General features: G+C 42.6%; 1 protein-coding gene across 1 annotated transcript in view; it reads right to left on the reverse strand.

The window, feature by feature from the left end:
- KCNAB1 (potassium voltage-gated channel subfamily A regulatory beta subunit 1) overlaps positions 1–26009 on the reverse strand; it is a 201960-nt gene that overhangs the window by 161899 nt on the left and 14052 nt on the right. The gene's annotated exons all lie outside the window — the stretch shown is intronic.

Consider the following 26009-nt stretch of genomic DNA (forward strand, 5'->3'; position numbering starts at 1 on the left):
TGTATGCTGCCACACCACTTTTGCTTGGCTACTTGATTTAGCTGGAGCAACTTCAGTGACTTGGAAAAAGAGAAATTCCCAAACAAATACTAAGGAAAGTTACTTTCTGCCTCTATTTTTCATCTGGAACTATGACCTCCTGCAACTCATAGCATAGACTGGAGCAAAATACAGCTAAAAAACAATTGTAATACAGTACTGAAGAAACAGTTTAAAAACCAGTGAATAGACTAGCTTGTTAAGACTTCAAAAGTTCTTTGCCTGGTAGTAGAAGAAGAATAGAGACAGGGATATGGCCTAGGCTCCAGAGCATGAGAGTTCCACAGCCTGGGAGCAGCCACCTACTAGGTCCTCTCACATGTCTTCATGTTTGACAACGGTTTGTTGTTGTTAGCTGTCTTTGAGTTGACTTTCACTCATGGTGATCCTGTGAATGAGACACCTCCAAGCACCCCTGTCCTCTACCTCCCTGCTCAGGTCCTGTAGGCTCAGGCCCATAATCTCCCTGATTGAGTCTATCCATCAGTCTTCCTCTCTTTCTACTGTGCTCTACCATTCCCAGCATCATTGTCTGATGTATGACAGCCTCAAATTTAGTCATCATGGCATCCAGGCACAGTTCAGGCTGTTCTACGAACCAATTGGTGGGATCAAGAAAAAAGCTTTCCTTCATGGATCTCAAAACTCAGGTGGGCTCATAGGTATATGAGCTGCTTTTACTACCACTTTTAGCACATAGGAAGGCTTGCCATATCCCGCCTGGGGGCGGGACTTTCCTGGTTTGGGGCGGGGCCACACAGTCCCACCCCAGTTTGGCCCCTCCCCCAGGACCTCCCCCCCCAGCAAGGCCCTGGAGGCAGCTCCAGCCCTCCCCATGGCTGTGTGCCACCCTCCCCGCCTCCCTGCCTGACTTAAGCCTAGAGAGCAGGTCTTAAAGACATCTGCCACTCAAAGCTATTGCCAGCCCACTTGGTATATATACCCTGCAAAAGGCATTACTTTCAGGTTACAGTGAGCAAAGAAAAAAAGGCCATCAATCGTTCCTGTTTCCCTGGGAGTCTAAATGCCTCATCTTTTAAATGTCTACCACTCAGTATTGTTGTAATTCTTTATCACAGGATCGTTTTTGAGGCCCTAAACACCTTTCCTTGTAATATGCAAATTTCTCCCGAAGCTGACCAATGGGAAAGAAGCAATCAGCCCTCCCCTTGGGTTGGTTTTCAAGGGCTTGGAAGGAAGAGATTTTGCCTTGCAAGTTGCTGGTAAATAATAGAAGGCTTTGGGGTAGCAAAAGGCTGCAGAAATAGTTTGACCCCCCCCCTTAAACATCCATGGCTCAGTGCTATGGGATTCTGGGAATTGTAGTTTCTTGTGGCACCAGAGCTCTTTTGACAAAAGGAAGTTGAATGGTCCACAGAGGAGGCGTTGCCTGGGGGCAGAGCCTCTTGCCAGCAGTGAGAAGGCTGCGATGATGAGGAAAAGCAGGGGCTCCTCTGGTGGTCCTGGCCACTTCCCTTGGCTCCCTCCCTCCTCCTCCTCCTCCTCCTCTCAGAGCTCATTCACACTCCCTGGCTTTTCTCTCCCCCCCCCCCCCCCTCTGCACTTTGAGACCCCTTTAACTGCCAAAGCTCAATGCTCTGGAATTCTGGGGTCTGTGAGGCATTTGGCCTTCTCTGTCAGAGAGCTCTGGTGCCACAATAAACTACAATTCCCAGGATTCCATAGCACTGAGCCCTGGCAGTCCAAGCAGTGTGTTTTGGACACAGAGATCCTCCAAATGAATCCAGTCCCTAGCTTTTATATCTCTCACACACACTGCAGGAATAATAACCCACTGCTAGGGAATCCTGGGAATGCGAGTGTTTGGGAGACATTGAGACTTCTCTGTCAGTCATGGCTCTGAGGCCACAATAGACTACAATTCCCAGGATTCCCCAGCACTGAGCAGTCTCAAACTGGACCATTTCCTCAGTGTGGATGAACCTGGGGAGGAATTCTGGGCACTGCAGTTCAACTACGTTTGGAGGGTTATGGGACTCCCTGTCAGAGATAGCTCTGGGGCCACAATGTACTACAGTTCCCAGCATTCCCCAGCACTAACCCAGGACAGTTAAGTCACTCTCAAACTGGATTATTTCCTCAGTGTGGATGCAGCTTTGGTGAGGAACTCTGGGCATTTCAGTCCAGCTATGTTTTATTTCTGCAGTGTATTTTGGACCAGAGACAAGGTGACCAGGCATCCTCCTCCTTTTCCAGGACATGTCCTCTTCTGTCAAATTTCAAAATGTCCTCCATTTGGATCATGGCTAAGAAGCATGGATTTATAATTACATGGGTGTTTTTAGCTTTTATTTACATTTTTTTGCTTGGGTGCCCTACATTTTGGGGTGAGGGCATTGGTCACCTTGGTCAGAGAGCTTTCCAGGGGTTAACTGCCATTCTGCTGTGGTGCTGGAACAAACCACCATTCCCAGAATTCCATAGCATTCAGCCAAGACAGTTAATGTGGTCTCAAACCAGATTATTTCTCCAGTGTAGATGCAGCCCAAGCCTTTTGCCTCTCTTATGCCTGAGATTTCAAAGCCCAGCCTTGGCACCACAACAAACTACAAATCCCAGGATTCCATAGGATGGAGTGATGAGAGTGAAAGCAGTGTGGCAGCAGCCTAAGTGTGCTTAATGCAGTTCTTAACATGGTGCACCTCTTGCCTACAGAGTCTCACAAGACTTTTTTGTTTAACAACTTGTACCCATTAACTCCATTTCATGTCTCCTTTATTTAGTGGGGAGGAATACAGACAAAACAAGTCAAAAGGAAGAAAAACCAAAGTCCCTTGACCAAAGGGTTTGGTTGTGGAATAAGCCTCTGAAATATGCAAGAGGCAATGTTAAAATAAAGCCATGTTCAATGCCCAAATGTGCTGTTTGGAATGGGGAGAGGGGGGTGGCCAGAAAGGGAAGTACATTTCCGTGATCTGTCTACGAATAATGTCAAAATGTCCTCCATTTTGATCATGCCTAAGAAACATGCATTTATATGAACATTTCTAAAAAAGCCTCAATTTTTTTGCGTGTCCTCCATTTTTATAAAATGTGTCCTACATTTGAAAATATTGTCCTGCATTTGTCCTACATTTGTCCCGGTTTGGAGGTCCTCACTTATGGCAACCCTACACATAGGTAGAAGCTGGAATCTCACTTGAAGAAGTGACATAAGGTTTTCTTTGAATTCCAAAGGATGCCCCCCCTTTTGCATACATTGTATCAAAATTTATTTTTTAAAAACAAAACAAAAAGTAAAACAAAATATAATTTTCAAAATCCAAGCAAGAAAGGAAAAATAATGTCAGGGTGGACAAAGTGTGGCCCTGGGGCCACATGCAGCCTTCAAAGATGTTTTTGTGGCCATCCGCATCTCCAGAATTCCCAGAATGACGTTTTTCTGGCCAAAAGAAAAGGGTGATTTGCTGTTCCTGGAAGCTTACAGGTGCTGCAATCTAATTTCTAAATATTTAACAAAGCCTCTCTATACTGTTTAATATATTTATAGAACACTCATTTTTGAGAACTGGATATGGAGGGGTTTTTTTTGGGGGGGGGGGTTGGCAATCCATGCAGCTGTTGGAGGGTCTCAAGGCATAAATGAGGCCCTCAGAACTGTGAAATTTGGCACCCTTGATTTAACCCATAAGAGGATGCATGCTTCTGAAGATCAAGAACTACAGTTCACCTTTTACAAAATGGAATAGGGGGATAATACCTTACTTTCAATACTCTATACAATATGTTCTGCTCTTTTACAAGCAAAGTGTATGGGGGCCTCATCTGAAGTTTCACATCAGACTATTACCCTCCCTGCAAAATATTAATCTTACCTTCCCAGAATTGCTTTTTAATTTGTTTAAATGGCGCCAGCTGCCAGTGGGGGGAAATTAATGTGCACAAAATGGAGGCATGAGCAGATGTGTTAATAGAGCAAAAATATACTTGGCATATACCAAAAACTGTGACTGCTCCAGTTATCAAATTAGCAGAGTTTCCACTTATTTAAGCATTTCAAATAAAGTTGTATTGCTGCAGCCGTAAACTCAGAAGGAAGAAAGATAATCAGGTATAAAACAGAGAATTAAGGAAGAGATTAGCCTTGAACTGGGAATTTTTAGCAACTTGTATAACCATGCAGTTTTAGAAAAATGCTTCCACTTTCACCACACATTTTACCAAGCATTTCAGCTTCAGGCTTAGGCATGAGTAACTAAGGTACAGATGGTCATTTACCAAATGATAAGCAACTGGGAAGCTGAAAAGCATATACGTGGGCATGTATTCTTGAAATCTTAAGGCTTCTGCCCAAAACATTATTTAACTGAAGTGCTATTGCAACAAATATAAAATTATTCTCAGCAATGTCAGTTAGTTAAGACTGATGTATTAATTGTTCCAGTTATCTAGGCAAGAAACATGAGATGCACAAATACAGGATGGGTGGCAGCTGAGTTGAAATCAGCACATCTAAAAAAGATCTAGGGGACTTAGTAGACCACAAACAAAATGTAAATCAGTAGTGAGATGTGAAGCAAAAAAGCCAATGCAATTCTAGGGTGCATCAAGAGGGGCATAGTGTTCAAATCAAGGGAAGTGGGAGTGCCACTCTGTTTTGTTTTGGTCAAACTTCATCTGGAATACTATGTGATCTCTCGGCACCACAGTTCAAGAAGGATACTGATAGGTTGGAATGTGTCCAGAGAAGAGTGATCAAGATCATCAAAGGCGTGGAAACAAGCCTTATGAGGAATGACTTAGGGAGCTGAATAAATTTAACTTGTAGAAGAAAAGACTGAGAGGTGACATGGCAGCTATCTTTAAATATTTGAAGAGATGTCATGTAGATGAAAGAATGAGCTTGTTTTCTGCTGTTCCTGGAATAGAAATCAATGGAATCTAATTACAGTGCACCCTTGGCTTACTCGGGGGATCCGTTCCGGACCCCCCCCCCCCCCCGCATAAGCCAAATATCGCATATGCTCGAGCCCCATTCAAGTGAATGGGGTTTGTGCATGCGGTGGCATGGTGGTGGTGCGCGTGCACCACCCCTTGCGCCCCGTGCACTCCTGCATGGCTCTAAACAGCTTTGCACATAAGCTCAAAGCCGCGTATAGCACGGGTGCACTGTACAAGAAAGGAGATTCCACCTAAGCATCAAGACGAACCTCTTATGATTAAAAGTGTTTGACAGTGCAGTCAACTGCCTTAGAGGGTGGTGCACTCTCCTCCTTTTGGCAGCAAATTGTGAGAGCATCCAAAATTTACCCCCCTGTAGTAGCAGCTGCTTTGGTGATGTTCATGATGATGACCATGACTGATCCACAGTAACAAAAAAAAGTCATCCAACGGTTCTATCTCTATATCACAGAGGACAGTGATTCAAATGGTCTGAGTGTCTTTAGCAGAGGTTGAAAGGGCATCTTTCAGGAGTACTTTATTCCTACATGGCAGAGGATTGGATTAAATGGCCTTTGCAGCCCCTTCCAACTCTAAGATTCTATTATTTTATCTATCCGAGACTGTTTTTGCATGCAGCAAATTTAATTCTTTAGCAATGTACTGCTATTGGTTGGGGGCCACAGGAACAAGCAGAGTTTGGGAAAACTTTTTTTATCCTGGTGATGTAGTGGTTAATGCCTGTATTACAGCCATTCACTCACAAACCACAAGGTTGTGAGTTCAATACCAGCCAGGGGCTCCAGGGTTGACTCAGCCTGGCATCCTTCAAGATCGCTAAAATGAGTACCCAGCTTGTTGGGGGCAATTAGCTTACACATTGTAAACCGTTTAGGGAGTGCTTAGGTGCACTGATAAGTGGTATAGAAATGTACTTGCTATTGCTATACTACAGCTTCCAGAATCCCTACCTACCACATAATTTTTCTAATAGGGAAATCTGTTGTGTTGCTTTTCCACAGCAGAATTTGGCAAAAGTGACTCACTATAAACATTAGAGTTAGCAACTTTGCATGCCTGTACTCACTACTTATTAATGTGCATACTACTTTATAGGAGTTTGTTTATAATTTACAGGAGTTAAAGAAAGCATATGTTTATAGTGACTTCCTCTTGGTTTGCTTGCCCACACTTTCTGTTTTCCTAGTTTACCCTAGTCTGCAGTCATTATTTTCTTTCCTCACAGACCTCCATTAGACCATGTGTTTAAATACGAAATGCTTATAAGTAAAGCTAGTTTCCTATCTCTTACAGAAGAGAATGTTAATTTCTTTTCTCTACTATACATTCCACACACTTTTCAATTCACTATAAGAGTTCAAGTATGTGTAAAGCTATCCAGTCTAGATCATAATATAAAATTGTGCCCAACGTGTTTAAGACAGTTTCATCCACAAAGGAACCAGGTCCTGCTACCAGATCTATCCACACCTAGGGTTGCCATAATGGAGGACCTCCAAACCGGGACAAATGTAGGACAAGGTTTGAAAATGTAGGACATTTTTTTTTTAAATTTCCTGGCTAGGAAATTAAAAAAAAAGTCCTAGATTTTTAAACCTTGTCCTCCTCCTCCCGGCCTGGGAGGGAGCCTAGGCCGGCTCCCAGGCCGGGAAGGGCGGGGGGAAGCTTGGCATCGCGGCGATCGCTGCGGTGCCAGGCTTCCTCCTCCTCCTCCCAGCCTGGGAGGGAGCCTAGGCCGGCTCCCAGGCCGGGAAGGAGGCGGGGGCCGCCCCTCATCGCGGCGATCGCCGCGGAGGGAAGCATCCTCCTCCTCCTCCCGGTCTGGGAGGAAGCCTCAGCAGGCTCCCAGGCCGGGAAAGAGGCAGGGGCCACTCCTCATCGCGGCGATCGCCATGGTGGGAAGCGGCCTCCTCCTCCTCCTTGGCCTCGTGGAGGCCTTGAGGACCCCGCGGCCGGAGCTCCGACCGCGGAGCCGCCTCCAAGGCCTCGCTGGGGCCCGGGAGGGAGCGTCTCCGCAGCTGGAGCTCCAACCGCGGAGAGCCTTCCCAGGCCTCAGCAAGGCCTTGGAGCCGCCGCAGGGCCTGAGGTGGGCGCGGTGGCCGGGGTCGTCCCGGTTTGGGCACCAAACCGGACCGGGACCGGGTTGGCACCGCCCAAACTGGGATTGTCCCGCCCCCCCAGCGGGATATGGCAACCCTATCCACACCACACAGTTGTACCACTGTATTCCACTATAGCTGCCATGGCAACATCCCATGGAATCCTAATGAAGGGACAACTTAAGTTGGGGATAGTAGAATTCTCAGCAATGGAACTCACCAAACTACAGACGCAGGAATCCATAGGATTTTGCCATGGCTGTTGAAATATAACTATATTTGTTTAGTGTCAATGGGCCCACTGTCTCCAACAACTATAGCAAAAAAGGCTAGGGTGTCCTTATAGCAACCAACAAGCTTATCCCTTTGACTCCTCTCCTCCCACTGTCTCATAGTTGTTGTTTTTTTTTTTGTTGTTGTTTTTTGGGGGGGGACACAACAGTACTAGAGTTTCACATCTTATTTACCACTGTGTGAACTGTGCTCAGGGACTGTACTTGTATGCTGTCTTCTAGTCAGATCTTGGAAAAGTTGGTTTTGGAGCACAGCTTCCAGAATCTCCAATTCTGGTAGCTGTGGTCTGAAAAGCCAGAACTAGGCCGGCAATTGCTAACCAGGTGATTTTTTTCTTCAGCCACCCACAAACTGTGGAATGACCTGCCACAAGAGATTAGACAGCTGGGTATGCTATCTAAATTTAAAAGTTTTAAAATTATGAATGGATTGTTTTTCATATGTATGCTTTTAAAACTGATGTTAATGCTCTTTTAACTGATTATGTATTTTTAATTGGTGTTCATGTTTTTAACTGTGTTGTGTGCCTATTTGTTGCTGTATTTTAATCTGTCATTCCCCACCTCAATCCAGATGCAGCAGCAAATAAGAAAGAAGTAAGGTACTAGCACTAATTTTTTCAAGTTCTGTACTTAGTCATCTCTTGATTGATTTAGCCTGGTTTGAGCCTCGGTTCTGACACTTTATGGCTGAACAATCTGGAGGTATTTTGGGTAGTTCTGATTCTGACCCAAAACTGATCTGGGAACTAAACAGCACTTTGATAAAAAAAAATTATTTAGAAAAGTGTAAGTATGCTACTCCAGACTTCTTGGGAAATAAGGACAAAGAGTTAATGAATGGCTCTTAGCATTGTAGTGTGAAATTAAAGCCTTTTTGTTCAAGAGGCATAAACCAGGAAAGAGAGAGCAGAAAGAGAGAGAAGCAAAAGGTTCTAGCTTGACCTTTAAATTGAATTAAGAGTTAATTGGAAAATAGATTTATTTTTATTTAATTTTTTTTTGGTAAAAAATTGACCTATTAAAAATGCTCAACCAAGTCATTCAGGCATTTTACCTTTTATTAAAACATCTGAAGCAAGCTGGGCCTAACCAATCCAGATTATAATTTATGTAATGAGAAAACTTGGAGGGACAGGGGAATGTGGCAATGAATTCATACAGCAGTGTTTCAATTTATTTATTTCTCTCGGTATTGACTGATCAGAACAGAGCTCTGGGGGAGCTGCAGAACAGTTTGGAAAAGGCTAATTCCTAGAATTTCCCAATAAGAATGGTCAGAGGATAGTTTTACTTTTTTAAAAGGAATAAATAATAATAATAAATAAAACTTTTATTTATATACCGCCCTTCCATTGATCAGGGCGGTGAACAACATAGTAAATACGATACATACATTAATCAAGTTAAAAACAATATAAAAACCCCCGGTCAGCCATCCGTCTTGCCGTCAGCAGGGAGAGGGAGGCCATCTAGGACTTCACTCGGGGAATGCAGTTTGAAATAGAAGGGTTTTTAAATCCCTTCTAAACTGGGCCAGGGAGGTGGCCGAGCGGAACTCTGTGGGCAGCGTGTTCCAAAGGGTCGGGGCAACGATGGAGTACGTCCTCCTCATTGTAGAGGAGAGTTTGGCCCCGGGAAGGAGGGGAACCCATTCTGTTAAGAAGAAAATGGTGTTGCCCTATGCCTAGACTTGCCCTAGACCTTCAAGCAAGAATACTCAAGACATTATTACTACTCTTATTGTTTTTGTTATTCCTAGGTGGTCTTTTTTTGGCAATCTTTTATATTTTATTCAAAAGTGAGGCACTGTACCAAAATAGCACATCAAAAACATGTTGCCGACAATTTCTTTGCATGTATACTGTATTCAGAAGAAACAGTGAAACTCAGCAAAGTGCAATAATTAATCTCATACAATTTGATCATGAGTAAAAAGGATGTGCTTACTCAGGAGCAAGCTTGGGCAGCAAATTGTGAGAGCATCCAAAATTTACCCCCCTGCCTGTAGTAGCAACTGCTTTGGTGATGGTCATGATGATGACCATGACTGATCCACAGTAACAAAAAAAGCTCCTTTACAGGTGCATCCAACTGTTCTACCTCTATATTGCAGAGGACAATGATTCAAATGGTCTGAGTGCCTTTAGAAGCATATTTCAGTATTCCAGTATTCAAGCAGATCATAAGTAAAGATCACATTGTTGTTGTGTTCATGTCAACTCTGACTTATGGTGACTCTATCCTAGGATTTTCTTGGCAAGATTTATTCAGAGGAAGTTTGCCACTCTACCTCGTGAATGGAGAGAGTGTGTTGCCCAAGATCATCCAGTGGGTTTCCATGGCTGAGTGAGGATTTGAACCCTGGTTTCCCAGAGTCCTAAACCAGCACTCAGATCAATATACCACGTTGGCTTTCTAAGATCACAAGTACGTCCTAAATCTAAAGTAGCTACAAACTTAACTAAAATGTTACATTGCTAATATTGTACTGCCAAACAATTACAAGTGTAATTTTATTTGGAAAACACCTTCATTATAAGCAACTAGCTTTTAAAAATAAGTTACTCCTGAGGTCTGCTACATGAAGCATTAATGTCACTAAGTAACATGGAGACGTGGAGAACAATCCAAATATCTGATTAAGACCCAGAAGCAGCTGGTGACTCAAGAAAGAAGGCAAAGCTGTGCAGTAAGCATAAAGCAATACACACACACACAGCTAGGTTTAGTATGCTGAGATTTCTGAGCCAGGCTGAGAAGAAGCCTGCATGAGTTCTGACCCAAGTACAAGAAAATTGAGGTGCAATGCAGTTATTTAGACCACCCCTCCTTGGAGCTTGTTCTAATGTCAGGTACAGAGCACAATTTAGGAATAATTGTGCTGTTCACCATGCAGCCATCCATAATAGATGCAAGAAAATCCTGGAAACCTCTGAGCAATTTATCATAAAATCGTAAGACCTAGGGAGTGTGGAACCTTTTTTCAGTCAGCAGGCTTCCTGATCCCTTTCAATGGCCTGCACTCCCACTCCCACTCCAGGATGCATACATAGTAGGCTTCCAAATTGATCGAAGCACTTTATTCACATTAACTCAGTAACTCTTACAATAAACCCATAAGGAAATCTATTATCATTACTCCACATCATAGACAGGGATGGTGCTGAGGCTATGAAGTGGAGGCATGCATGTTACTTATTTATTTTTAATGTAATACTTCACTCTTTAGGGTGCACACCCTCAAAGGGTAGCCTACAATAATGAATAAGAACAAAAACAAATCAAATACAAAACATATCACCATATAAAACAACACCAACTGGTAAAATAGCTGTAAAAGAAACTTACTTATACCTGTTTAAGTATTCTGTCTAAACAAAATCTAGCCACTCAGTTCAACCACCAAGAGCGAAAGATCCATATTTATCCAATATACCAGCATTAATTTTTTTTTAAAAAACTGTTTTATTCCCATCTTGTTTGTTTAAATGGAGCTCATATTTTATGCAATTTAATGGATGTGACATAACATCACTTAGTTCCTCTGCAGTTTACAAGTAAGAAGAACTTCAACAAAACTATAGCATCAAGTAAGTTCAACCAGCTCCCCAGCAATGCACTAAAATGCTGTCTGATCCTAGCAGAAGCCAGAAAATTATTAGTATTATTATTATGTTTATTTATACCCCACCTTCCTCCCAGTATGGGGGACTCAAGGTGGCTTACGAATATTTCCAGGCCTTACCAGACTAGAACACACTTGCTGACCTGCCTCCCCCCTTTCTCCCTTCATCCTCCATCTTTTATCTTTTACCCTACCTGGACTTCGCTTGAAATTCATATATCATTTTGGTGTGTTTGTATACTAATGTTTCTAATTTTTCTTTTTTTGGTTTAATCTTTTTTTAGGACTCATTTATGTTTTATGTTAGAGGGGAGGGTTGGGGATTTTGGAAAAAAATTATTAGCATTTTTAAATTTTACAATACAAATTATAGCACATTCTTCATACAAAAATATGCTTCACACTTTATTTATTTTATACTTTTTGAATTTTTAATAATTTCTATTTTGTATCTTATTTTACTGCTGTAATCTGCTTGGATTCCCTGAGATTAATCAGAATACAAATAAATATTATTATTATTATTATTATTATTATTATTATTATTAAATCTAAAATAGGCCCAGTTAAAACACTATAAATATACAAAATACAAGTTTAAAAAACAATTAAACAATACAAACAATTAAAAACATTACATTATTAAAATTTAAAGTTTAAAACTCTGTAAAACAAAAAACAAAACAAAACAGCATCCATGTCATGCGAAAGCCTGGTGGCATAGAAACATCCTTACTTGCCACCAGAAGGACAGCAGGGATGGAGCCATGACCTTCCTAGAAATAGTTTACAAATTTCTCTTCTAATATTGCCTTCCATTTTCTGAAGTTCTGGATGCTCTGGCAGATATAAAAAACCCACCCTAACCTTCTGATATTTGTTTTTGTTATCTGTCTTCGAGTTGATCTCAACTCATAGCGACTCTGCACATGAGACACCTCCAAGAACCCCTATCTTCTCTGCTTAGTTCCTGCAAGCCCATGTCTGTGTCCCCCCACCCCCAAGTCCATCCATCTGGAATGTGGTCTTTGTCTCCTTCTCCTACCCTCTACCTTGCCGCGTATTATTGTCTTTTCTAGTAATCCATGCCTTCTCATTATATGGCCAAAGTACATCAGCCTCAATTTAATCATCTTGGCTTCTAAGGAGAACCCTGGCTTGATCTGTTACAAGACCCATATGTTTGTATTTTTGGCTTTCCACAGTATCCTAAGCACTCTTCTCCACATCTCAAATGAGTTGATTTTCCTTCTGTCTGCTTCCTTTACTGTCCAACTCTTACATCCATACATGGTGATGGGGAATACGATGTCTTGGACGATTCTAACTTTTGTGCTCAGTTGTATATCTTTATTTTTCAGCAGCTTTTCTAGTTCTTTCATAGCTGCCTTTCCTATTCATAATCTTCTTCTAATCTTCTGCAGTCACTATTTTGGTAACTATTTGATCCTAAGTATGGAAATTCTTTAACTATTTTGATTTCCTCATTGTCTAGATTGAATTTATGTATCTCTTCTTTGGTCATAATTTTTGTTTTCTTTATGTGCAGAATTAATCCTGCCTTTGCATAGTACATGCTTAATATTAATTGTATCGCTTAACACTGTTCTATATTACCTTGAAGATTATCACATCCTGGGACTATATAGTTAAACTAGTTTGGCAGAGGTATTGCAAAAGCCTAATCTGCTGGAAATCTTTTGGCTCAGAATATTCTAAATGCTCCTAAGTACCATGGGATGTGTCACGTATACACAGCTGATGAGTGGCAGCAGGGCCTAGGCTGTGATTTGAAAGGTGTGGGAGTTGCAGAAGGATGAATAATGCCACAATTTGCCTCTTAAAGCTAAATAAAATGCACTTACACGAGTCTCCCTTGCTTTCTATCCCAAGATCTTCATCTTAAGAAAGTGCAAGCACAAAGAGATGCATTGCAACATCCTTCACCCTATTCCCAGCTGGGTTGTCATTGCAAATGCTTTATTCAACGAAAGGACAAACACCACACAGATGCCTATATTCAGCTCAGAGAAAAACTTCCAATAAAGAGTTCACATCTGAGAATGCATCTATGCGTCACTCTGCAACACTTCATGCACCTGATGGAGTCAGCTCTCGCCCACAAAAATCTTCTGCCACGATAAAGCTGCTGATTTTAAAAGATGCTCCAGGAGAAATAAAACTGCATGTAGGGAGAAGGAAAATGAAGAAAGAAGCTACACCTTCTCTGATGCCCAATGGCCTCTATGATTTCCCCAAGATATTCTGGTGGGACCCCAACAAGACTCAGGACACAGTGCAAGATTGGACAAAGCCAAAGCTTTATTACATGTTTGTGGTCCACACCAGCACAGAATAGTTAAGGAACTGAAAGCATATAGCCAAGTAGCAAACAAAAAGGAGACAAGCTCTACATGTTCAAAGATGGTCAACTGTTTACAGTCGCCCTTCTTATATATGGATTTTTTATACACAGATTCAAGCATCCACGGTTTGAAAATGTTCCAAAAAAGTATAAATTTCAAATATCAAACCTTGATTTTCCATTTTTTATAAGGGACACCATTTTGCTATGTCATAATATTTAATGGGACTTCAGCATACACAGATTTTGTTATATAAAAGCTGATGACAGTATCCCACTCTCGACTGCGATCACTGACTACTGATAAACTGATTTTAGAGACCTAATAGGAAATGGAAAATTCAATATTAGTGTTTTATTGATTGTATTAGTATTCTGTATTGTTCTTATTACCTTGTATTATTTTATTGTAATCCCGCCTCGATCTTTGGAGAGGCGGGAAATATAAATAAACTCTATTATTATTATTATTATTATTATTATTATACACAGGGGATCTTGGAACCAAACCCCAGCATATAACAAGGGTCCACTGAATTAATGTTTAAAAAGCCCAGTGTGTTTCGGCCACACTAGGCCTTCCTCAGGTGCCTTCAAAAGAATTCACTGGAGTTGTCAACACTCTCCAAAATACAGGACCATAGATATCTCTATAGAGATATCTCTAAACACTAATAAACAGTTGACCATCTTTTAGCACGTGGAACATGTCTCCTCTTTGTTTGCTCCACACTAGCACAAAGTCAAGCCTGTGCCAGGAGAGGGGTAAATGAACAAAGCAATCAATATTCATTTTATACCTTCCTTCTACATGACCACCCCATCACATTCACATTTCTCAAAAATTGTCCAGAAATTTTCAGTAAGATGACTATCATGACACTAATTTATGCACATTCTGAGAGGAAAAAAACATAGAAAAACAGATGTCTCTTATGGGGATCCCACCAGGATTCAGCTCCTGGGGAGGCCAAAGTGCCCATTGGGCAAAGTTATTATATTTATCATTATGCTTTATTTATATAGCATTGTAGATTTACACAGCGCTGTACATACAAACAATAAAATACAATGGCACCTTTTCATCCTGGAGAGAAGTGACCAGTGGGGTCCCACAGGGCTCTGTCCTAGGGCCAGTACTGTTCAACATCTTTATCAGTGACTTGGAGGACAAAATTGGGGGTATACTTATCAAATTTGCAGATGACACCAAATTAGGAGTAGTAGCTAATAACCCAGAGGACAGTATCAAGATTCAAAATGACCTGAACAGACTAGAAAACTGGGCCACAGCTAACAAAATGAACTTCAACAGGGAGAAATGTAAGGTACTGCACTTAGGGCGGAAAAATGAAATGCACAGATATAGGATGGGGGACACCTGACTTAAGGAGACAACATGTGAAAGGGATCTAGGAGTCCAAGTAGACCACAAGTTGAACATGAGTCAACAGTGCGATGCGGCAGCTAACAAGGCCAATGCGATTTTAGGCTGCATCAATATAAGTATAGTGTCTAGATCAAGGGAAGTAATAATGCCACTATATTCTGCTCTGGCCAGGCCCCACCTGGAATATTGTGTCCAGTTCTGGGCGCCACAATTCAAAAAGGTCACAGAGAAACTGGAGCGTGTCCAAAGGAGGGCAACTAAAATTGTGAAGGGTCTGGAAACCATGCCCTATGAGGAACGCCTTAGGGAGCTGGGTATGTTTAGCCTGGAGAAAAGAAGGTTAAGAGGTGATATGATAGCCCTGTTTAAATATTTGAAGGGATGTCATATTGAGGAGGGAGCAAGCTTGTTTTCTGCTGCTCCAGAGACTAGGACCCGGAGCAATGGTTGCAAGCTGCAGGAAAAGAGATTCCACCTCAACATTAGGAGGAACGTCCTGACAGTAAGGGCTGTTCGACAGTGGAACACACTCCCTCGGAGTGTAGTGGAGCCTCCCTCCTTGGAGGTCTTCAAACAGAGGCTGGATGGCCATCTGTCGGGGATGCTTTGATTTGGATTTCCTGCATGGCAGGGGATTGGACTGGATGGCCCTTGCGGTCTCTTCCAACTCTATGATTCTATGATTCTATGACTGAGAGAATGAGTTGAAGAGTTGGAATGTGACTGAATGCCAAAAGAAGCTAAGAGAGACCTAAAGTGAGATGTTATAGGATTCTTGGAATCCCCAAAGTGAATATTAAAGTCACCCAGGATCAAAGTAGGGACTGAATCTGAAAGAAAAAATGTCAGCCATGACTCAAAGTCTGAGAGGAATTGGGTAGCAGAACCAGGAGGGTGATAGATTACTGCAACCCAGAGCTGTAAAGGAAAAAAATAGTCTAATAGAATGAAACTCAAACGAAGAGAAACAATGGGTGGGGGTGGGGGTGGGAGACAGAACTTGAAATTGGCAGGAATTATACAATAAGATATCAACCCCCCCCTCCTCGACCCTCAGGGCAGCTAGTGTGGGTGAAAGAGAGACCACCAAAAGAAAGGTAGCAGTATCATGGGCCTGGAGCCAGGTTTCAGTAAGAGCAAGAAGATTAAATGATCTAGGGAGAAAAAGGTTGTAAATTGCCGCTGCTTTAGGGGCAGCAGAGCGACAGTTCCAGAATGAACAGAAGAATGGAAGCTGGAAGATAGGAAGAGGCCAAATGGGGATGATGTTAGGAGAAATGTGTGGGACCATGGGAAGGAATGGATTCACTACCCAGTGATCAACAGGAGAAGATGTGACAATGACAAAAACAGAAAAGAAAAAAGAAAAAGCTGTAGCTGGTTTTCTTTTTCTAAGTTGTTGAAGCAGCTTTTGAAGCTATTGCTGACTCTTTCCTTCTGAGGAAGGTTCCACTGAAGGCAGGGAGGATGGCGTCGACTGTAGAGGCAGTTGAAACTGTGACTGGTTCTCTTTTCCTGAGGAGGGTTCCACTGCAGGTAGGTACTTTAAAGGTACTAGATTTCCTCTGATCTTGGAACCAAAGCAGGGTTAGCCCTGGTTAGTACTTGGATGAAAGATGGCCAACAAATACCAGGTGGTGCAGGGACATAGCCAAAGGGGGGGGGGGGGTTCTTGGTGTCCGGAGCCCCCTTCCGTTAGAAAAATGAATGGTGCGTGCTGCTGCACCGCCGCACCCAAGCCCCAATATAATGGTGGCACTTAGTCTGGACCCCCCTTTCCTAAAATCCTGGCTATGTCCCTGGGTGGTGTAGCTATATTCTTCAGAGTAAGAAACTGGCAAAATCACCTCTGAGTATTCATTCCTTGCCCGAAGAGAAGTTTTCACCCGGCCAGCAGTTGCTGGGTCTCCAAAGCAGGGCTGGGGATCCCACTCTCCATCATCCACTTGAGAGACCAAGTTCTGCAATCCAAGGTGTGCCTTCTTTCTTCCTTTTTTCTTCTTATCCCCCCCCCCCCCTTTACATACCTGAAACAAAATGTTATAGTTTGAAATTCTCCGTGTTTGTTATTCCAGCTGGCCAGCAGTGCCCTTTTCCAGTATATTCCATTCCATAGCCATTCCATATTCCTGGATGTAATCCTATGCATGCATGCAGTGAGCTCAAGTATGTGAGCTTAAGTAAGTATTTTTTTTCTTGTTCTCAAGCAAATTCTCATAGGCCTGCAGCTCTTGGTGAATGTAAGTGGGGCTTAATTCCAAGTAAACATTTAATATGTCAAAAAATGGCAAGAAATTATCTGAGAGCCAGTACGTACAAAAATTCTAAAGATGCAGTGTTTCTATTCTACAAATAGTTACTTTCATGTGTCCTTTACTGTTTTAATTTTTTTAGGTCCATAATTTTGTTGAGGAAGTTGCATTTAGAAAGAAAATAAAATAAAGAAAATTAAGAAGGAAAGAAAGCAAAGATTCTCATGTGCCATGATCCCTGATTCATTTTCAGACAAAGACTGCAACTGAACACCCATCCCCCAGAGTGGTGCAAATATCCACATGCAGAGAGGCACTATGCCAACACTACACAATTCACATGCAGAAGAACAACACTGTGCAACACTAATTGGATGCTGGAGTACACTGCACAACACATAAAATGCAATTTGCTATGCACCCGTGGAATTCACAATGTGCAACTGCTATGCACATTGTTGCTGGAATCAGAATTCCACTTCTACTGCCATCAGCAAAATACATCAGTTGCATGTCAAGCTTTTTATCCTTGTGACCCCCTTTACATCTACATGCTGATGTTGTGCCACCCTGCTCAATGTAATATATGTATACAAGTATTTTGTTTGTTTAATGTGTGTATTTTAATTCACACATTCATGGGTGGGGGAAGAAGTAGTTGTGGCTCAGAATGGGCCCAGCCAAAGACCAATGAGCTTTCCTGCTCTACTCTTCCTCTTCCTTAAGGCAGAGGTGGCTGCTCCAAGTACTCTCCTCACCTTTCTCTTCCTCCTCCAGGAAAAAAAAAGTATGGAAGGAGGAGAAGGAGGATGGAGGGCAGCACTGACTCCAAGTCTAATGCCCCCTCAAGGATCCTACCCCACAGTTTGAGAACCACTACACTAGGTGAATAATTCACCCTGCATACACAGCATGGCATATGCATGTGTATATCACTAACAGGATGCCAGCCAAGTAAGCTCCCCCCATAAATCAGTGAATGAGAACAAGCCATACACATGGCCTAGTAATAACAATATGGAAAACAAATCAGCATTAAAGGATATTTGAGGTATCTGCAAAACTATGAGGCCAATAAAGCCAATTCCTTTCCCAGAATCATAAAAACAATGCCATTACCAGTGGAGGAACAATAATGATTTATGTCAAACCAGACAAGAAAGACCTAATTTATAACAAAAACAAAACAAATCCCCAAGACATAGAATATTTATTTGATTTCAGTGAGATGCTGAACATCTTGCTGTATTTTTATATAATCTTTGTTTTACATATATTGACCAACACAATGACACCATAATTCATCACTTCCAGAATCCATCTAATCCAGATCCCTCTTCATCATATGCACGACACGTTTCCCTGGTTTTTTTAAATTATAATAATTGCATGACCTAGAAGTAAGAACTGTGCCCTTCCTTCTTTAAGGCTGCAATCCTCTGCTTACTGACTCTTTGAACTCAGTGGGATTTACTTTTAAGCACAGATGAAAAAGAAATCTGTTGGGTTTGCATTTCTATATGGAAATATCTATTTTGAACATTCCAAGACAAGCAACAGAATAAAATTGTATCTTCCCTCAAAAAACCATACCTTTCTGAGGCTTGTGGTGTGTCAGTGGCAGAGGCACACTTTCACTCTCCAGGCTGGCAGAGGCATGCTTGAGAAGTGGTTTTACTACATGCAGTTATAATTGTGTTAATATCATTATATTGTGCTGATGAATATTTTGAATAAAATATGAATATTTTATTTAGTACACCAAAGTGGAATAAGCATCCGTTCTCACTGCCTGATTTTTCTCTGTCCCTCTGAACCCAGTTTCTAAGGCCACTTTTTTGTATAAAACAGGTGCATTGGGATAGTTACAAAGCCAATGAAGCCAAAATACTTCATGAAACCTCACAGAGAAATTGTTTCCAGCCATTAGCAAGATGCAGCTGACTGTGAGGTAGAACGAAGCATCTGTTTAGAGGATAACATTGGAGTTGTCCAACAGTTAAGGGCAAGCAATGAAGAAAGGAGACAGTAGTCATTTAAAGCATCAGTGTAATATAAGGAGGCAAAAGAATCTAATTATCAAGGTTGGAAACTAGCCAAACCTACAGCTTTTACATCTCTGCTGACACAAAAGAAGTGCCCAGGGGAGCACTCAATATTGCAAGTGGGCAGGGAGATCTCTTGTTTGCATCTCATCTGGAAGGCATGAGTAAAGCTTCTTCTTTTAATGTGCTGAGGCACTGCTTTCCTTGGCAGGTCAGAACATAGGTCTCATCCATCAAATATTGAACTACCCTCATTGTGTTTAGCCTGTAATAACAGGCAATGATGTAAGACAACAGGGGCTTCAAAAGAGTTGCTGAGAGCCAATTCAGGCTGAAAGAAACATGAGACAATGTGGTATAGAGATTAGTGTCTTGGATTAGGAACAGGAAGACCCAAATTCTGCTCTGCCATGAAGCTGACTGGGTCACTCGCCAGGCTTTTGTGTTGTTATTGTTGTTGCTGTTGTTCATTTATTCAGATAGCACCATGGATGTATAGTACTTTACATGTAATACAACTGAAAATGGTTGTGCTTTGTTTTTGGAAATGCACTATTATTGTATATTGGGACAATGGGCAAAATTGAACCACACTACAACACCCATCAGACCTAGCCAACCAATGCTGGAAGTCATAGTCCAACAAGATCTGGAGGAGCATAAGTTGCCCATCCCTGTTCTATAGTTACTGCCAAGGACAAGTAGTAGTGTCTGTGAGATTTTCTGTTTCTGATGCCAGGATAACATGGTTGGCCTTGGGTACTCAGAGAAGTAGGCCAAGTAGAAGGCCATGTCACACAGAGAAGTAGGCCAAGAAGGGATTGTTCTGGGAGCTTGCAGCTAGAGAATCGATTCAAAGCTCTTTCCCTTATCAAGGAGGATGAGGAAGAGCAGCATGGACAGACTTCAGGGACAGAGCAGGCAAGCCTGAGAGTCCCACCCAAGAGAACAGTCACTGCTAAGCCTTGGAGCAGGCATGTGGTCGTAGTGGGGGACTCCTTGCTGAGGGGTACAGAAGCAGTGATTCGTAGGCCTGACAAGATGTCTTGAGAGGTGTGTTTTCTCCCTGGGGCAAAGATCCATGATGTGACAGAGAGGCTGACAAGACTGGTCAAGCCTACTGACCAATACCCCCTTCCTTTTGGTCCACATGGGAACCAATGATACTGCAAGACACAGCCTTCAGAACATCAGAAGGGATTACGAGGCTCTTGGTAGGAAGCTGAAAGAAATGGATGTCAAGTTGTCGTCTCTTCTGCCAGTTGAAGGGCACAGTCCAGGAGGGGAGAGGAAAATAGCGGATGTGAACAACTCTTTTCCGCAGATGGTGCTGCCAAGAACAATTTGGATTCTTTGATCATGGGCTGTGGTTCCATGAGGAGGGAGTTCTTGCAAGGGACAGTTTGCATCTCACACCAGTTGGAAGAAATGTTTTTGCCAACAGTCTCAAGAATTTGATCAAGAGGGTTAAACTGAGTTTCGTGGAGGAGAGACAATATTAAGGAAGGCGAAAGGGATGGCGAAAATAGTCAAACCGACATAGAGGAAACAAGACAAATAGTTCAAGGACCCAGCAGTGGGAGGCAAAATATCTTGCACAGGCAGCAAGTAAAGGGGACCTTTGGTCTGTGATGTCTCTACACTAATGCACAGAGCATGGGAAATAAGAAAGATGAACTTGAACTCCTAGTACAATAAAGCAAATATGATATAATAGGCATCACTGAAACCTGGTGGGATGAGTCTCATAATTGGAATGTAGGAATACAGGGGTATAACCTTTTCAAGAGAAACAGGCCAAACAGGAAAGGAGAGGAATAGCACTATATGTCAGAGATATTTACACCAGTGAAGAGATCCACGACATCAATCCTGGAAGCCAGGTGGAGAGCATCTGGATAAAAATGAAAGGAGAGGGAAACAACAAGGATATTATGGTGGGAGTCTACTGCAGACCCCCCAGTCAGATGGAGGAGTTAGATTATGGCTTTCTAGAACAGATGACCACACAGTCAGAAAAGAGAAATGTAGTAGTGATGGGTGACTTCAACTATCCTCATATTTGCTGGAATTCAAACTCAGCCAAATCCTCAAGGTCTAGCAAATTCCTCACTTGCCTCAAAGACAATTTCATGGTCCAAAAGGTGGAAGAGGCAACAAGTGGGTCAGCTATTTTAGATCTGATGCTAATCAACAAGGATGACTTGGTTAATGGGGTGCAAGTGGGGGATCATTAGGTGGAAGTGACCATGTTCTCCTGGAGTTTGTTATACAATGGAAAAGAGAAGCCAGGCATAGTCAGACACGCATTCTAGACTTTAGGAGAGCGGATTTCAGTAAACTTAGAGAAGTATTGAGGGCGATTCCATGGTCAGAAATACTAAAAGATAAAGGAGTTCAGGACGGATGGGACTTTCTCAAAAGGGAGATACTGAAGGCACAATTTCAAACAGTTCCAGTGAGAAAGAAAAATAGGAGGTGTCTCAAGAAACCAGGATGGATGACTAAGGAACTTTCAACTGAGCTAAGTTTGAAACAGAATATGTATAAGAAATGGAAAAGGGGGGAAATCACAAAAAAATTCAAAGAAATAGCAGGCATGTGTAGGGGTAAAGTCAGAAAAGCTAAAGCGCAGAATGAACTCAGACTTGCTAGAGAGGTTAAAAACAATAAAAAGGGCTTTTTTGGATATGTCTGCAGCAAAAGGAAGAAGAAGGAAATGGTAGGGCCACTACATGGAGAAGATGGCAAAATGCTAACAGAAGACAGAGAAAAGGCAGAATTACTCAACATCTTCTTTGCCTCAGTCTTCTCAGAAAAGTAAAAGGGTGCTCAACATGAGGATAATGGCGCAGAGGACAGATTAGGGGAATTTCAGTACAGAATAAGTAAAGAGATAGTGCAGGAATACCTTGTTAATCTAAATGAATTTAAGTCTCCAGGACCAGATGAACTACATCCAAGAGTATTAAAAGAATTGGCAAATGTAATATTGGAGCCATTGGCACTAATCTTTGGGAACTCCTAGAGAACAGGAGAAGTCCTAGCAGACTGGAGGAGGGCAAACGTTCCCATCTTCAAAAAGGGGAAAAAAAGAGGATCCCAACAATGATCGTCCAGTTAGTCTGACTTCAATACTAGGAAAGATTCTGGAGCAGATCATTAAACAGACACTCTGTGAACATCTAGATGGCAATTCCATAATCAGAAAAAGTCAACATGGGTTTCAGAGAAACAAGTCATGGCAGACAAATCTTATCTCTTTCTTTGATAAAATTACCAACTTGGTAGATGAAGGGAATGCTGTGGATATAGTATATCTTGATTTCAGCAGGGCCTTTGACAAGATTTCCCATGACATTCTTGCAAACAAGCTTGTAAAATGTGGGCTAGACAAGGCAACTGTTACATGGGCGGGATACAGACAGGCAAAAAGGGGTGTATTCATGACGTCATGAAGGTAGAACCTTCAGACGGGCCTTACCTGAATACCGCCATGAACACGCCCCCCGCATGCCCCAAGCGGGAAGAGGCGGCATTAAAAAGGTGCTGCTTTTCTCCGCTTCTTTTCCGTTTGATGCGCAGCTGCGCAGCTCCGTCTGTAAGCTGCTGCACCAGTACGCCAGAATTGCTACGCCACTAATTTAAGTTGCCCATTTAAAAGCTCCGTGTCTGCTGCGTCGCATAATGAGTCGGGGTCCTGGAACATGCGCAGTTTGCAGTCAGGCTTTAATTGCAGCGTCAGCTGCCATGCAGGTGTGGAAGCTGCAGCACAGCTGCAGCGCATTTTAAGACTCGTAACCCTAACCCTAACCCTAACCCTAACCCTAACCCTAGAGCAACATGTACGCATGCGCTGCTTGGAAAGTTTGGACTTTAAAGTGAGCCCCTACACACATTCCTGTGCCATTTTCACCTAACAATAAAAACCGCTAAAACTGTAAATATTTACATATGTACAAGGGAGTTGATGGGGGATGGCAGGGGGACAGCGGTGGCAGCGGCGACAGCTGTGGCTGTGCATTGCAGATTCAGCAAGAGCGCGGGGACCAAAGGAGAGGAGGCATCCATGATGCTGGTGACACTGGCAAAGTGCAAGCGGGCAAGGATGCCAACACCAGCTGATCACCAGCTGGCAGGAGACCACCATTGTTCTTGGGCAGAGTGGGGAAAAAAGTTTTAAAGGGGCTTGGGCACTTTAAATGTGCCCATAGGCTTTCTGCCGCCGCTGCTTAGCGCTGCAGCTGCGCATCCGCCAGCCGGCAAAGGAAAAAAAAAAGCCCCGTTTTTGGCCGCCCGTGAGGAAGCTGCCTCTCTCTTTGCAGCGTCCTCCGAGGTGGCGGTTTAGAAACTGCGAGTCAGAAACGGCCCCAGGTGAGGCGTCTTCACTGCCCCCCATGTGGAAGCCCCATCACCTGAGCCACGCCCCTGGGGTGGGCGGTCTGGAGGCTCCGTATTCAGCAGAATACACCTCCAAGACGTCTTCCCCTGCCCGTTTGTATCCCGCCATGGATTTGTAATTGGTTGACTGGCCAAAGCCAAAGGGTGCTCAACAATGGCTCCTTTTCATCCTAGAGAGCAGTGGGGTCCCACAGGGCTCTGTCCTGGGCCCAGTGCTATTCAACATTTTTATCAGTGACCAGGATGACAGAATTGGGGCATACTCATCAAATTTGCAGATGACACCAAATTAGGAGGAGAAGCTAATACCCCAGAGGACAGGATGAACATTCAAAATTTAGCTTAATAGATTAGAAAGCTGGGCCAAAGCTAACAAAATGAAATTCAACATGGAGAAATGTAAGGTAGTGGACATAGGGCAGAAACATAAAATGAACCAATATAGGATGGGGGACACCTGGCTGAATGAAACTGTGTGTGAAAGGGATCTGGGAGTCCAAGTAGACTACAAGTTGAACATGAGTCAACAGTGCGATGCGGCATCTAAAAAGGTCAATGCAATTTTAGGCTGCATCAATAAAAGTATAGTGTCTAGATCAAGAGAAGTAATAGTGCCACTGTATTCCTGCTTTGATCAGGCCCACCTGGAATATTGTGTCCAGTTCTGGGCACCACAATTCAAAAAGGACATTGAGAAATTGGAGCATGTCCAAAGGAGGGCGAGTAACATGGTGAAGGGTCTGGAAACATGTCCTATGAAGAATGACTTAAGGAACTGGGGATGTTTAACCTGGAGAAGAGAAGGTTAAGAGGTGATATGATAGCCCTGTTTAAATATTTGAAGGGATGTCATATTGAGGAGGGAGCAAGCTTGTTTTCTGCTGCTCCAGAGAACAGGACCCGGAACAATGGATGCAAGCTACAGGAAAAGAGATTCCACTTCAGTATTAGGAGGAACTTTCTGACAGTAAGGTCTGTTCGACAGTGGAACACTCTCCCTTGGAGTGTAGTGGAGTCTCCCTCCTTGGAGATCTTTAAACAGAGGCTGAATGGCCATCTGTCGGGGTTGCTTTGATTGAGAGTTCCTGCATGGCAGAATGGGGTTGGACTGGATGGCCCTTGTGGTCTCTTCCAACTCTACAATTCTATGATTCTACTCTGTATTTTGACTTAGTGTGGGTATGGGATGGAATGGGAGGAAAGTGACACTGTAAAAAGCTGCTTCTAGGAAACATCTAGTGAGAAACAATACTACTTTGGACAAAAGCACAAATAACTGTCTCCAGCCATTGCATAAAAATAATAACATTCCAGCCTCTTTGATGGGGTGTTTCTCTTTTAAAAGATTTGGTTATGATGCCAGCTGGTCTTGTGTCTCCAGGGAGTAGAAATCTTGTAACCCCAGGTTTTGGTTGTGTTTGTTTTGGATGCAATGTGACAAAAGGACTTGTCATATTGAGCTACATCAGCACATATGCAAGAGAGAGTAAAAACTTGATGCCGATAAGCACACTGAACATACAAAATATGCAGAATGTAGTTTTCTGTGGGGTTTCCAGGCTTGTGGAAGACTATTCCTGAAGTTTCACCTGCATTTGTGGCTGGCGTCTTCAGAGAGTCAAAGATACAGGCGAAACGTCAGGAATAAACTCTTCCAGAATTCAGCCACATAGCCCAGAAAATCCACAGAAAACTATGAACACCAGCCCTGAAAGCCTTTGACTTCACTATGCAGAATGTACTCTGAACCCAAGATATATTCAGTGTTACAAGCTTTGTAGATGCAGCTCAGTCTGAAGCAAACAACAACTCAAAATGTAATACTTTGGAGCTGAGGAGTGGATTGGTCGTTCATTTCTAATACTGCTAGCTGATTCTAATGCCTTTTTAGTTGGTCCAAAGAGGCAAAGACTCCTCTAAAATTAGACCTGACAAACTCTTGCAAACAGTAATTCTGATTTAGAAGAATCAGAAAAACACACATATTATTCCCATGACACATCATTTGAATTACTTATTTGTACCTTTTAGATCTGATGATGCCAGCCAATGATTTCCCCAAGTACTTTGCAATTCCCATACAATGAAATAAAGACAGCTACAGCAGATGCTACACAATAGTGGTACACACTAGTTCATGTTCTAGGCTTCCACCTTTGGCATTAACATATGACACAGCTATTTCCCAGCTGTTCAGCGTGTGCAACATAGGACAAGAGTACCAGGAATACAAGCCGTTTCCCATAAATTCTGGAGAACATAAAAGAGAGAAGAGAATCTGTGTTCAATAAGTCTTGGAAGGTATTTGAGAAGAAGAAAATAATTTAAAGAGATATCCATGATCTCTGAGTTGTCAGTTCCAGCACCACATAGCCAGAAGGCAGAATGGCTTGCCTACATAGATACTGGGACAGGCCAGGGGTGCTGCTTGAGAAATTCAGTGTGCTCTACCTAACAAAGGGATTCGTAGCCTCACAAAGGAAAGGGGAATTCTGGATCTCAAAGGAAGTATCTTTTTTGTTTTGTAAGTGGAATTTCAATTTTATTTCCTGGATTTTAAAATGCTTTCTCTCC

This window comes from Sceloporus occidentalis, unplaced genomic scaffold, assembly GCF_023333645.1.
Source record: "Sceloporus occidentalis isolate IW3139 unplaced genomic scaffold, rSceOcc1.0.p SCAF_2, whole genome shotgun sequence".
Taxonomy (NCBI): Eukaryota; Metazoa; Chordata; class Lepidosauria; order Squamata; family Phrynosomatidae; genus Sceloporus; species Sceloporus occidentalis.